The sequence below is a fragment of the Lithobates pipiens genome, unplaced genomic scaffold (assembly GCF_037356315.1).
Source record: "Lithobates pipiens isolate NorthernLeopardFrog02 unplaced genomic scaffold, aLitPip1_a1.2 Scaffold_18, whole genome shotgun sequence".
NCBI lineage: Eukaryota > Metazoa > Chordata > Amphibia > Anura > Ranidae > Lithobates > Lithobates pipiens.
This window is the reverse complement of record NW_027507758.1, coordinates 413,973,741-413,987,628: the sequence shown is the minus strand read 5'-3', so window position 1 is coordinate 413,987,628 and position 13,888 is coordinate 413,973,741. Positions and strand designations below refer to the sequence as shown.

Genomic DNA, 13,888 nt, shown 5'->3' with positions numbered 1-13,888 from the left:
ACTATCTATTGCTAATAGACCAATCGGTGTTCAGAAGTAAGGTATACGTATTACAACCAGTTACCTGGAAAAGTCTGTTGCATTCTCAACCTAGTGAAGTCTTCCTTTTAAAACAGCAAAAATAAAGCTGGAGTATTTGGGCTGATCATAGATACAGCCCAGAAAAAAGGTGTTCTTGCCCAGGCAAAAGACAAGTCCATAAGAGAGTTGGTGTGAATGGTCAGGTCAAAAAGGAGATCCCTCCATTCGCCTTTGCATGAGGTTGTTAGGATGGTGGCTTAATTCAAAGCAGTTCCCTATGTCCAGTTCCATTCAAGACTGTTGCAAAACCTTATTCTATTTGCTAACAAGACGATCCAAGCTTTGGACTTGCCAATGCGGCTGTCCCTAAGGGTGTTCCAAAGCCTCAATTGGTGGTTACTAACCAGAATCTGCTGAAAGGAAAATCTTTCAGACCTATTATCTGGAAAGTGGTAACGACAGATGCCAGCCTTTCAGGCTGGGGAGCAGTGCTAAATTACCAAGGACAGTGGTCAAGAACCAAAAGAGCCTCGCCCATCAACATCCTAGACATTCGGGCAGTGTGTCAGGTTCTAAAGACCTGGACTTCTAGGTTAAGGGATTGTCCTGTCAGGATCCAATCCGCCAATGCCACCAAGAATCTCTCAGCGCAGAGAGGTGAACAATATTTTAACTTGGGCAGAAAGAAATATTCTGTGCCTAGTAGCAGTCTTTATTCTGGAATAGATGATTGGCATGTGGACTACTTAAGTCGCCAGCAGATTATTCCCAGGGGAATGGTTTCTTCACCCTGACATATTTTTGGGCTGTTTGTCAAAGATGGCAGACTCCGGACGTAGATCTTCTAGCATCCAGTTCAAGATAAAGTTAGTCAACTTTGTGTCCAGAACAAAGCATCCATTCGCATGCAGATCAGATGTGTTGGTTATACAGTGGGATCAGTTCTCACTGATCTTTGCATTTCCCCATATTCAATTGCTGCCTCAACTTCTTTGCAGGATCAAGAAAAAAAACAAAAAAAAAGGTAATTCTGGCAGCACCAGCATGGCACAGAAGGTCATGGTATGCAGAAATCGTAAAGATGGCAGTGGAGGATCCATGGTCCCTTCCACTAAAGCCAGACCCGTTCTCACAGGGGCCGATATTCCATCCTACTTTACGAATGCTAAATTTAATGGCCTGGCTTTTAAAACCCACTTTCTGAGAAAAACGTGGACTTTTCGAGTCAGTTATCTCTGATTTTATGCAAGGAAACCAGCTTGCAGAACTATATATTAGTCTGGAGGGCTTATGTTTCCTGGTGTGAATCCAAGGAGACACCCATGGAGATCTATCATAGGCAGAATTCCTGCCTTTCTGCAAATAGGCATAGAGATGAAATTGGCCCTGGGTACTATTAAGGGCCAAGTCTCAGCCTTATCGATTTTATTTCAAAGACTGCTTGCTACGCATTCTTTAGTCCAGGTTTTTATGCAAGGAGTGATGTGGATTAATCCGCCAGTTAAATTGCCTTTAAACCCTTGGGACCTGAATTTTATTTTGTCAGTGTTACAAAAACCATTTGAACCGATGCAACATATTCCCTTAGTCTTGACAAGGAAGCTTTTTTTTTTTTTTTTTTTTTTTTTTTTTTTTTTTTTAAGATGTCTGATTTTATTCTGCCAGAGGGTCCTAAGAAAGGAGTGGCAGCGTCGAAATCCACTATTACTTTGGATTCGGCAAGTTATAATTCAAGCTTATGCTTTAAGGAGTAAGATTCCCCCTTTTTCAAGTTAAGGCGCACTCTACCAGAGCGGTTAATGCTTTTTTGGGCAGTGCGTCACCAGGCCTCCATGGCTCAGATCTGTATCTGCGTTTTTTGTATTTTTTATATTAGGTGGATGTAAGAAGGTATGAGGATATTGCCTTTTGGGCACAGTGTACTGCAGGCAGCAGTAGAAGTCCTCAAGTCCGTGGGTACCTTGCAGGTTGTTTCTCCCTCCCCTCAAGTAGCATTGCTATGGGACTTCCCATTAAGTAATTACTTAAGGCTCTGAGTCCCATGATGTACGATAAAGAAAATAGGATTTTTATTACAGCTTACCTGTAAAATCCTTTTCTTGGAATACATCATGGGACACAGCGGTCCCTCCCCTCTTTTAGGATTTAAGTATCTTTCTTTGCTTCAAAAACTGATGTGCTTCTGGAAGGGTTATATAGTGAGTGAACTTCCTTGATTGGGTATACCAGTGTCAACACCTGAAGGTGGCCCATAACCCATTAAGTAATTAAGGCACTGTGTCCCATGATGTACTCCAAGAAAAGGATTTTACAGGTAAGCTGTAATAAAAATCGTATTTATTTTTTAAAGGAGATCTGATTGCAGATAGGCGGGTGTAAACGGACACAAGTCTGTTTACATCTGCTGCTCTATAGAGGTGAATGGAGGGTCCATTTGGGTCCACCTGAAAGAGATGGGCGGGACCGATCACGTGAAAGGGGTCTAAGGCTGCTTTTACACTGATGCACAGCAGTTTACCTACTCCTCAACTGACCTCAATCTACACTTCATCAGGATTCATGCATCTGGCTTATATTTGCTGGTTGGTACTGATACTGGTGGCTCCTCCCCCAGATTGCAGGTTCCTGTGTCCCGACCTGTCATCTCCGAGCATAATTGTGGTAGCTGCAGTAGAGGGCAGAGCTTATGCTTCCTGTCACAGGTGGAGTACATTTGGTATCACTCTGCCTGTGAAGGAGCCAGCGCTATACAGGAAGCATCGGCTCTGCTTCCTCTAGCAGCGGCTCCGTTCTTCGCACCAATGCTCGGAGATGGTGGGTCGGGAACCAGCAATCTTGGCGTGCCAACCCGCCATCACAGAGCTAGACCTGGCGGGCCACATCGGAGTGTGCCGCAGTTGGGCACCCCTACTTTAGGGTGTGTAGAAGGGGGGGGGGGGGGAGGGTTTTGGTATAGTATAATACTGATTACAGGGGGAGGTGGACCTTCTATCACAATTTGGATTAGCAGCAAGGATGGCAAGTACTTGCTAGGGGTTTTTAATTATCCAGACAGACTAAGCGGAAGGAACCATGCATTTATCTAAAGCTTGCTATTTCCTAAATGTCCTTTTTACCAACAATACAGACCTGATCACGGATGTGAAAATACTTGGCAATTTAGGAAACTGTGATCATAGGTCAATTGGTTTCAGTATATATTACAGTAATGGGAAACATAAGTTGACTACAAAGACACTGAATTTCAAAAGTCCACTTCCCTAAACTACGATCCTTGCTAGAAGATACTAAATGGGATAAAATCTTGGGCACAAAGAACATGTAGAGAAAATGAGTATGCTTTAACCACTTGCCGACCGGCTTACGCCAATATACGTCGGCAGAAGGGCACGTACAGGCAGATTAACGTACCTGTACGTTTCCATTTAAGAAGCGCTTTGCGGCGCGACCTCAGAGTGATCGCGGGTCCTGTTGGACTCTATGTCCACGGGGATACCCACGATCATCTCGAGGAGAACGGGGAAATGCTAAACAAGCATTTCCCCATTCTGCATAGTGACACTGATCTCTGCTCCCTGTAATCAGGAGCAGTGATCAGTGTTGCGTCACACATAGCCCAACCCCTCCACAGTTAGAATCACTCCCTAGGATGCACTTAACCCCTTCACTGCCCCCTTGTGGTTAACCCCTTCACTGGCAGTCACATTTACACAGTAATAGATGCATTTTTAATCAGACCGATCGCTATGTGAATGGTCCCAAAGTTCGATTTGTCCGCCATAATGTTGCAGTCACAAAATAAATCGCTGGTTGCCGCCATTACTAGTAAAAAAAAAAAAAATTATAAAATGGCAAGATTTTAGTCATGACAGCGGTATCATTGGTATTAATCAGCATGGATTCATGAAGGATCATTCTTGCCAAACCAACCTATTCGCCTTCTATGAGGAAGTGAGTTGCCATCTAGCTAAAGGAAGGTACGTAGACATGGTGTATCTGGATTTTGCAAAGTCGTTTGATACAGTTCCACATAAATGTTTAGACCCCTTTCACACTGGGGCGTTTTTCAGGCACTTTAGTGTTAAAAAAAGCGCCTGTAAAGCGCTTGAAAGAAGCCTCATCTGCAATCCCAATGTGAAAGCCTGAGAGCTTTCACACTGAGATCCCTTTTAAAGCTAAAGCGCATGAAAAACGCCCCAGTGTGAAAGGGGTCTTACTGTACAAACTAAGGTCGGTCTGCATGGACCATTGGGAGAGTACATGGACTGAAAACTGGCTACAGGGCCAAGTTCAGAGGGTAGTGATAAATAGGGAGTACTCGGATTGGGCCATTGTGGAAAGGAGTCCCCGCAGGGTTCTGCGCTGGGACCAATCCTATTTAATTTATAAACGACCTGGAAGATGGAATAAACAGCTCAATCTGTCTTTGCCGACGATACTAAGCTAAGCAGGGCAATAACTTCTCTGGAGGATGTGGAAACCTTGCAAGATTTGAACAAATAAATGGGGTGGGCAACTACATGGCAAATGAGGTTTAATGTATTTGGGTGGCAAAAATATTAATGGAATCTACTCACTGGGGGGAGAACCTCTGGGGGAATCTAGGATAGAAAAGGACCTGGGGATCTTGGTAGATTGGCTCAGCAATGCCAAGCTGCTGCAAGCAAAGAGAATATTGGCATGCATTTAAAAGGGCATCAACTCCAGAGATAAAACGGTAATTCTCCCACTCTACAGGCGGTGAGCATCGATTAATTTAAAAATATTAGATAAGCACCTGAACAACCACAATGTGCAGGGATATACAATGGAATACTGACATAAAATCGCACACACAGGACTTGTATTTTTTTTTTTTTTCAACCTCCCCTGCTATGTAACAGTCCAGGCACCTAGCGAATCCTGACTTCCAGAGTCGAGCTGACTCTGTGCCTGGACTGATCTTGGTGATGTCAGCAGGAGCGGACTTCAGACCACTCTGTAACCCATAGGAGCAGCCCAGCCGAATGAGCTCAGGCTGGACTTCTCCTTTTTAGAGAGAGGTTAGAACTCCTGTCATGTTTTCTTTTGTCATCTGTGTCCCATTGGAGAGATTCCTCTGCACTTCCTGCCCCATAGCCTAAACTGGAAGTGAGAGGAAATCTCTGCAAAGTGAGGAAAGCCACAGCTGTCACCAGAACTAGTGCACCCCATTGGAAGATTTCTATTCCTGATCTGAGGGCACCCCAAAATTTGGGATTTTTATTTTTTTTTACTCTGTGATAACAGTAGTCTGGAGTTGCACTATCCAGTCGATTGAATGGCCAAGCTGTGATGACCTCACTCGGTGTGCTGTAAGTTCAGAGCGCATGCTTCAGTGATGTCACTGCCTTCAAGTGTAAAAATATCCTAAACACCACAAGTGTAGGAGACGTTCCTTGCACCTACAATTAACACATATTAAAGGCTTACCTGTAGATACAAGTTAAAAAGCAGAGTTTACTACCACTTTAAAGCAGTAGTAAACACCACTTGGACATTTTTACCTACAGGTAAGCATATAATGATGCTTATCTATATAGGTACAAGGAATATCTCCAAAACTTGCACCACCTTGGAAATATGCACAATTTCTGCAGATGTCACCGTTGCGTGCGCGCTTTGCTCTGAATTGAGGGTACTCTGAATGTGCCATTAATCCAGAGCTCTGTGCTGTGATCTTGACTCCTAGCTATATGTGTGGGAGTGAAGTCATCCTGGCTTGGCCATTCAAACAGCCGGAGCCCTCGATGGAAGCCCTGTCTGCTTGCCGCTGGAGGGATACCTTATACAGGTAACTGTCATAATGTGCTAGTATTTTGTGCCATTTACTTGTAGGAGAGCCTTTTTTAAGACTTCACTACTGCGTTAACGCTGAACTTCTGCTAACACTTAGAGCCCCCTCAAATTAAAACTCAGCAGCTACAAATACTGTAGCTGCTGACTTTTTTACTATTGGGCTTCATGTACGCTGCTGCTGGTAAATGGATGATTAGGAGCAGTTGGGCAATTATTTTTTTTTTCAGCTACCCCTGACCTCTCCTCGGTTATCTTATCAGTACATGTACACAGGGTCGTTTACAGTTTTTTCTAGGCAGTTGAATTTAGAAACAATTTTTGGAAAGCAAAAAAAAAGCAAAAAAAGCGTTCAGGACAGATGTTGAGTGGCATTTGAAATGCCAAACACGGCTTGTAAACACATTTAGCCACGTTTCGTTTACTGGGGTGTTTAATTTTCGACTGGGGGGGGGGGGGGAGCTTCTAAATCTAAATGTGGCAAAACAGGCGTTTTTTTTCAATTGTCGTCTATCTGTCACGTTAAATCGTTCAGGGGAGGTTGTAAAACGTTCTGTGTAAATTAAGCCTTAGTGCACTTGCCTGTTCTGGCATCCAGCAGTGTCCTCACCTGAGCAGATTCTTGAATCTGCTCTCAGGTGCTGGTGCTACCATCTCGCCCCTCCAGCCTGAGTCTTAGAATAAAAGGGAGATGAAGCCTCAATCAGTCAAGATGTAATATCACGCCCCCATTGTGTTTAGCTGGTTAGTGGGCATGGAGGAAGGAGATGTCATTTACCACTGTGTATATACCCACTTGTGTGACTTTGTAGTAACATGGGCTGCTCAGATGTGATGTGATGGGGGGGGGGGGGGGGGGGGATGCTCAGCATAGAAAAACACTGAAATCATGTGTGTAAGCTGGCAACGCTGCTCTGCAAAATCCCTAACTGCAGTGGGGACGTGGACAGGAGGGGGACACACACAGAACAGCAGGCTCAACCAGGTGTTTTGCAGGATTAAGAAAACTAATGTGACCGGAGTATGAACAACATGTAATACATTGGCTTTTTAATTATGTGGGTTTATTGACCCTTTTAATGCAAGGAATGCACCAAGATAAAAATGTTTAGGCTTTAAAACTATTTTAATACCACTTTAATTTGTTTTCTAATGATGGCCATAGTCCTCAAAAGGAGAATTTTAGGTTTATAAACAGAGTTCAGCCACATCTCCAGACATACCGTATATACTCGAGTATAAGCCGAGATTTTCAGCCCTTTTTTTTTTAGGCTGAAAGTGCCCCCCCCCCCCCCCCCCCCCTCGGCTTATACTCAAGTCACCGCCGTCTGCCTACCTGATCAGGCATGTCATGTAGACAGACGGTGGCCAGCGTGTCATAAAAACATACAGCGGCCATTCCAGTATTTAAAAGCCGCGCCTCCTCCTCGTCTGATAGGCAGAACACTCAATTTCCCAGCAGTCAGTTTTCAGCCTATCACGGACATCCCCTCATCCTCATACCTCAGACGAGGATGAGAGGATGTCCGTGATAGGCTGAAAACTGACTGCTGGGAAATTGAGTGTTCTGCCTATCGCAGACGAGGAGGAGGCGCGGCTTTTGAATACTGGAATGGCTGCCGTATGTTTTTATGACACGCTGGCCACCGCCTGTCTACATGACATGCCTGATCAGGTAGGCAGACGGCGGTGACTCGAGTATAAGCCGAGGGGGGCACTTTCAGCCTAAAAAAAAGGGCTGAAAATCTCGGCTTATACTCGAGTATATACGGTAGCTGCAGATGGGCGCACGGAGGCATGCACAGGACACAAAGGATGAAGATTAGCACAGGTAGGCTGCAATAGACACAGGGAGGTGGACACAGTGAGGTAGGCAGATCTACACAGGACACAGTGAGGTAGGCAGATCTGCACAGGACACAGGGAGGCATGCAATAGACACAGTGAGACATGCAGCTGCAGATGGGCATTGTTGACCCTCTTTGCCACTTACAGTAGCTGCTGCATTTCCCACCCCCGGCTTATGCTCGAGTCAATACGTTTTCCCAGTTTTTTGTGGTAAATTAGGGGCCTCGGCTTATATTCGGATCGACCTATACTCGAGTATATACGGCAGGGCTCGACAAACCCCAGGCGCCGGGTCGCCAATGCGACCAGAAATCGCGACCTGGCGCCTAAGCTGCCACCAGCCGACTCACTATCGATGCCCCAGACATGCAGCAGCATTAACACTGACTGCCGTCCTCCTCTCTCCTTCACACTCTGCAGCACCGCGCTGTGTGTGAAACTGACACGCAATGGAGAGAGGAGGATCTGTCAGCCTGATGTCGGGGTGGGCGGGACCCGGCCGGGGTGGGGGCGGGACCCAGCAAGCTATCAAACACCAGCCAATGGGATCTGGGCGGGCCGCTACGTGTATGTGGCCCGCCCCTTTTCTTAAGCAGCCCAATCGTTGGCTGGTGTTTGATAGCTGCTGAGTCCCGCCCACCCCGGCTGGGTCCCGCCCACCCCGACATCAGGCTGAAATCTGACATATCCAACTCTCTGTTACTTGTCAGTTTCACACCCCGGCAGGGTCCCGCCAGCTCCTCTGTTACATTTCAGTAACAGAATGCTCCGTGTGAAACCTGCCAGTGCCACCTGCCACCAATCAGTGCCAACCAGTGCCACCTCCAATCAATACCACCTGCAACCAACCAGTGCCACCTGCCAGCGCCAACCAGTGCCAGCGCCAACCAGTGCCGCCAATCAATACCACCTGCCACCACCAACCAGTGCCACCTGCCACCAACCAGTGCCACCGCCAATCAATACCACTTGCCACCACCAACCAGTGCCACCGCCAATCAGTGCCACCTGCCACTGCCAATCAGTGCCAGTGCCAACCAGTGGCACCTGCCAGTGCCACCACCAATCAGTGCCACCTGCCAGTGGCAACCAATTATCTGCCACCGCCAATCAGTGCCACCTGCCACCACAAATCAGTGCCACCTGCTAGTGCCAACCAGTGCCACCGCCAATACCACCTGCAACCACCACCCAGTGCCACCTGCCACCACCCAGTGCCAGTGCCACCTACCAGTGCCACCGCCAGTCAGTGCCACCTGCCACCGCCAATCAGTGCCACCTACCAGTGCCACCTGCCACCACCACCAACCAGTGCCACCGCCAATCAGTGCCATCTGCCAACACCAACCAGTGCCACCGCCAATCAGTGACATCTGCCAGTGACAACTAGTGCCATCGCCAACCAGGGCCACCTGCCATCGCCAACCAGGGCCACCTGCCATCGCCAACCAGGGCCACCTGCCATCGCCAACCAGGGCCACCTGCCATCGCCAACCAGGGCCACCTGCCATCGCCAACCAGGGCCACCTGCCATCGCCAACCAGGGCCACTTGCCAGTTCCAAACCAGTGTCACCTGCCAGTTCCAAACCAGTGTCACCTGCCAGTTCCAAACCAGTGTCACCTGCCAGTTCCAAACCAGTGTCACCTGCCAGTTCCAAACCAGTGTCACCTGCCAGTTCCAAACCAGTGTCACCTGCCAGTTCCAAACCAGTGTCACCTGCCAGTTCCAAACCAGTGTCACCTGCCAGTTCCAAACCAGTGTCACCTGCCAGTTCCAAACCAGTGTCACCTGCCAGTTCCAAACCAGTGTCACCTGCCAGTTCCAAACCAGTGTCACCTGCCAGTTCCAAACCAGTGTCACCTGCCAGTTCCAAACCAGTGTCACCTGCCAGTTCCAAACCAGTGTCACCTGCCAGTTCCAAACCAGTGTCACCTGCCAGTTCCAAACCAGTGTCACCTGCCAGTTCCAAACCAGTGTCACCTGCCAGTTCCAAACCAGTGTCACCTGCCAGTTCCAAACCAGTGTCACCTGCCAGTTCCAAACCAGTGTCACCTGCCAGTTCCAAACCAGTGTCACCTGCCAGTTCCAAACCAGTGTCACCTGCCAGTTCCAAACCAGTGTCACCTGCCAATGCCAACTAGTGTCACCTGTCAGTGCCATCTGGCAGTTCCACGTGCCTTCCAGTGGCAACCAGTGCCACCTGGCAGTGCCAGCCAGTTCCATCTGTTGCCAGCCTTACTCTTTCTGGTCAGCCCATACCCCTGATGTAACAGCGTTTCAATGGAGTTATTGACTGGGTGCTCCATTGTGAGTTAGGGATAGGGGGTGAAAATGAGTGGCCTTACCCCGGGAGCTGAAAAAAAAAACTGGCTCCTAACTTTTTTAACTGGCTCCTAAATTCAAAGCAAATTTGTCAACCCCTGATATACGGTAGTCTAATATCCTCTCATCATGCAGAATGTCTGCCATCGGTGTTATGTTGGGAATCTTAGGGGTTAGGCTGACCAAAGATGTGCAGAAAAAGTACCTGTCTTGGGCCTATTTCTGTCTGTTGTGGCATGGACAGCAGTAGCTACATTGAGTTGGCTTTGCTTCTCTATTGGTTAGCGGAAAGCAGTTCTGATGCAAATGTACCCAAACCCTTAGGCTTAATGTACATGGGACGTTTTTACAACCTCTTCTGAACCATTTAAATTGACAGATAAAAACCCATGTTTAACCACTTGCAGACCGGACCATTTTGCTGGTCAAAGACCAGACCACTTTTTGCGATTCGGCACTGCGTCGCTTTAACTGACAATTGCGTGGTCGTGCAACGTGGCTCCCAAACAAAATTGACGTCCTTTTTTTTTTTTTTTCCCCACAAATAGAGCTTTCTTTTGGTGGTATTTGATCACCCCTGCGTTTTTTTTTTTTTTTTGCGCTATAAACAAAAATAGAGCGACAATTTTGAAAAAAAATGAATTTTTTTACTTTGTTATAATAAATATCACCCAAAAATATATAAAAAAAACATTTTTTTCCCTCAGTTTAGGCCGATACGTATTCTTCTACATATTTTTGGTAAAAAAAAATTGCAATAAGCGATTATTGATTTGCGCAAAAGTTATAGCGTTTACAAAATAGGGATAGTTTTATAGCATTTTTATTAATTTTTTTTTTTTTTTTTTTTTTTTTTTTTTTACTAGTAATGGCGGCGATCAGCAATTTTTATTGTGACTGCGACATTGTGGGGGACACATCGGACATTTTTGACACGTTTTTGGGACCATTGTCATTTATACAGTAATCACTGCTATATAAATGCAGTGATTCCTGTGTAAATGACACTGGCAGTGAAGGGGTTAACCAGTGGGTGGCAGTGTAGGGGTTAAGTGTTCCTAGGGGTGTGTTACTAACTGTGGGGGGGTTGGGCTTTCATTTAGTGAACACTGATCTCTGCTCCAATCACATGGAGCAGAGATCAGCGTCACTAGTTGCTAGGCAGAATGGAGAAATGCTGTTTACAACGGCATTTCTTCATTTGGCCGCTCCGTGAGACGATCGCGGGGATGCCCGTGGCGATCGAGTCCGCGGGTCCCGCGACTGGGGTCCTGACCAGCGCGCCGCCGGCGGCGTGCTCCCGATGGCAGGGCGGCAAATTTAAAGGGACGTACATGTACGCCCGTTTGCCTGCCCGTGCCATTCTGTCGACGTACATCGTCGTGCGCTGGTCGGCAAGTGGTTAAATTAACCTGTGTACATGTACACATAAGATAACATTGGATGAGTTCAGGGGCATCTGAAAGAAGCAGCCAACTGCCTCTGCACGTCCGTTTACCAGCAGCCTTGTACATGAGGCCTAACTCTTTGACACTTCTCAGCAAAGGGAAGGAGGGCTCCATTAGTAAAATCTGACATCACAAGTGCCCTTTCGCTCCAAGGCCTGCTCTATAACAGGTGCTGAGAAGTATGACCACCCCTGGCTTTGGGTCACGGCTAGGGGCTTTTATTGGCTGATACCTGATAATCCTTGAGTGATTGCCTGCCATACAGATATTTGGTTATGTTTTACCATTTTGCAAAGCCAATGTTTCTGCTTTATTTTTTATTTTTTTTTCCTTTAGCCATATGGAGTGAGGATGTTTGTACAGACGTTTTGAAGCTTGTGAAGAGTGTTCCATTGCCACATAACTTATTTTCTTGTGGTGAGTTCTTTGGTGGTCTCCCCCCCCCCCCCCCCCACACACAATAACTTTGGAGTATATTTATAAAAAACAATTCTGCATAACCATTTGTCCAGAGACACTGCATGTACATTATTTCTATGAAAACTAACCAGCTGTTTTTATATTGAGGCAAAATCAAATGTTCTTGGGCTACATTCTCTTGTGGTCAAGTGTTCTTCAAATTTTATGGGCAAAAGTAAAGATAAGTTCATTCATAATTAACATGAATTGAATCTGAAAAAATACTGCTTTGTGGCCAACAGATGGAGGTGAGGGCGGTAGGAACTTAGGCCTCTCGCAAACGGTACTAAAAAAGTCATACATTTTTTTTTTTTTCTGATTTGAGATGAGTTTCATTGTTTATGGCAACCCTGTCCTCAAGTACGCCCAGCAGGCTGTGTTTGCAGGTTTTCCTTTATCTTGCACGGGTGCTTTAAATAGGCTTGCTATTTTGGACAGTTATTTTATCTAAGAGAAATTCACAAAACATGGCCTGTTGGGGGTACTTGAGGACATGGTCGAACCACTGCTCTGAGACACACAGCTGAGTAAAGATTATTAAGCCCTGGTTCACATTGGAGCATGTTAAATCAGCGGCAATTGCACCGTCCGATTTGGTGCGACGCCACACAGATTCCAAAAAGTCATTTCTGCACCATTTTTAGCTATATCGGGGTGAGATTTCAATTGACATCTGTGTAGCAACCTGCACATATGTCTCAAAAAATTTTTTTTTTTTTTTTTTTTTTTTACCCTGCAAGGTGAAGCTATAATGTGCTGGTATGCATCGCGCTCCCCTGCTGAAATGTCAGAGTTGGAGGTCGCTTCCATCTTCACCCTTCTTGCTTCTGGGTTTGCAGACTCTGGATCTGTGACTGGCTGGAGCCACACCAATGTTACCAACCCCCCCCCCCCCCCCCCCCGCATGTGTGCGGGAGCCGCCATTTACATTTAAGTTTGCGCCAGTGATGTTACTGGCTGCATGTACAGTAAATATAAATAAAAAGTTTAGGAGATATTTATACACCGCTCCTGCCCATTGAAATCAATGGGGCAGCGCAACTATACCGCCGGGAAAGCTCTGCTGCAGCAGCACTCGGTGGTTTTAACCCTTTCTCGGCTGCTAGCAGGGGGGTAAAACTGCCCCGCAAACAGACGAATATCGCCTCTAAAACGGTGGTAAAGCGGCACTAAAAATAGCGCAGTTTTACCGCCAACGCTGCTCCTGTCCCAGTGTGACGGGGACCTTAGGGGGAAGACTGAGGAAAATTAAATTTAGGCTTTATCTCCTGTCTTGCAGAACCCAGGAGGCCCCAGATAAACTGCCTCCTGCCGCAACAGGGCATAGCTTGGAAAAGTAGATTTCCCTTTTTAAAGAGGATGACGCAGGCATTCTTTAAAGCGGGGTTCCACCCTAAAGTGGAACCTCCGCTGATCGGATCCCCCCCCCACTCCGGTGTCACAATTGACACCTTTCAGGGGGGAGGGGGGTGGAGATGCTTGTCAAAGACAGGTATTTTACACCCACTTCCGGGCATAGACTCCCGTGGGAGTCTACGCCATTTCCTGCCCTGCCGTGCTGTCTGCTGGGACACACACGGGTCCCAGTGACAGCGCGGAGAATTCCTATTGCGCAGCGCGACTCGCGCATGCGCAGTGGGGAACCGGGAAGTGAAGCCGATTCGCTTCACTTCCTGATTCCCTCACCTAGAATGGTGGCGGCAGCAGCCGAGAGCCGAGCGATCGATCGGCCTCGGCATCGCTGGAACCCGGGACAGGTGAGTGTCCATTTATTAAAAGTCAGCAGCTGTAGTATTTATAGCTGCTGGCTTTTAATCATTTTTTTTTTTTTTTTGGTGGAAACCCTCTTTAAGCTCCCAAGACTGGATGCCGCTCTGTATCAGGTCACAAAGTCTGACCCTCAGTTGGGGATGCAGGCAGTATTAAGGATCTGACGTACCGTAGAACAGAGTCCCTCCTTAGGCTTGGGATACA

The 13,888-nt window shown here is 46.9% G+C and overlaps 1 protein-coding gene across 5 annotated transcripts in view; it reads left to right on the top strand.

Annotated features, from left to right (window-relative positions):
* The window catches only part of ECT2 (epithelial cell transforming 2), a 137,423-nt gene that overhangs the window by 12,850 nt on the left and 110,685 nt on the right, over nucleotides 1-13,888 (top strand). For 4 of the 5 annotated variants that reach the window (XM_077487964.1, XM_077487963.1, XM_077487962.1 and 1 more), the window contains exon 2: nucleotides 11,792-11,872. The exons of the other annotated variant lie outside the window; for it this stretch is intronic. The gene's annotated coding sequence lies outside the window, so the exon portion shown is untranslated. The remainder of the gene's footprint in view (nucleotides 1-11,791; nucleotides 11,873-13,888) is intronic. 5 annotated transcript variants of the gene reach the window in all.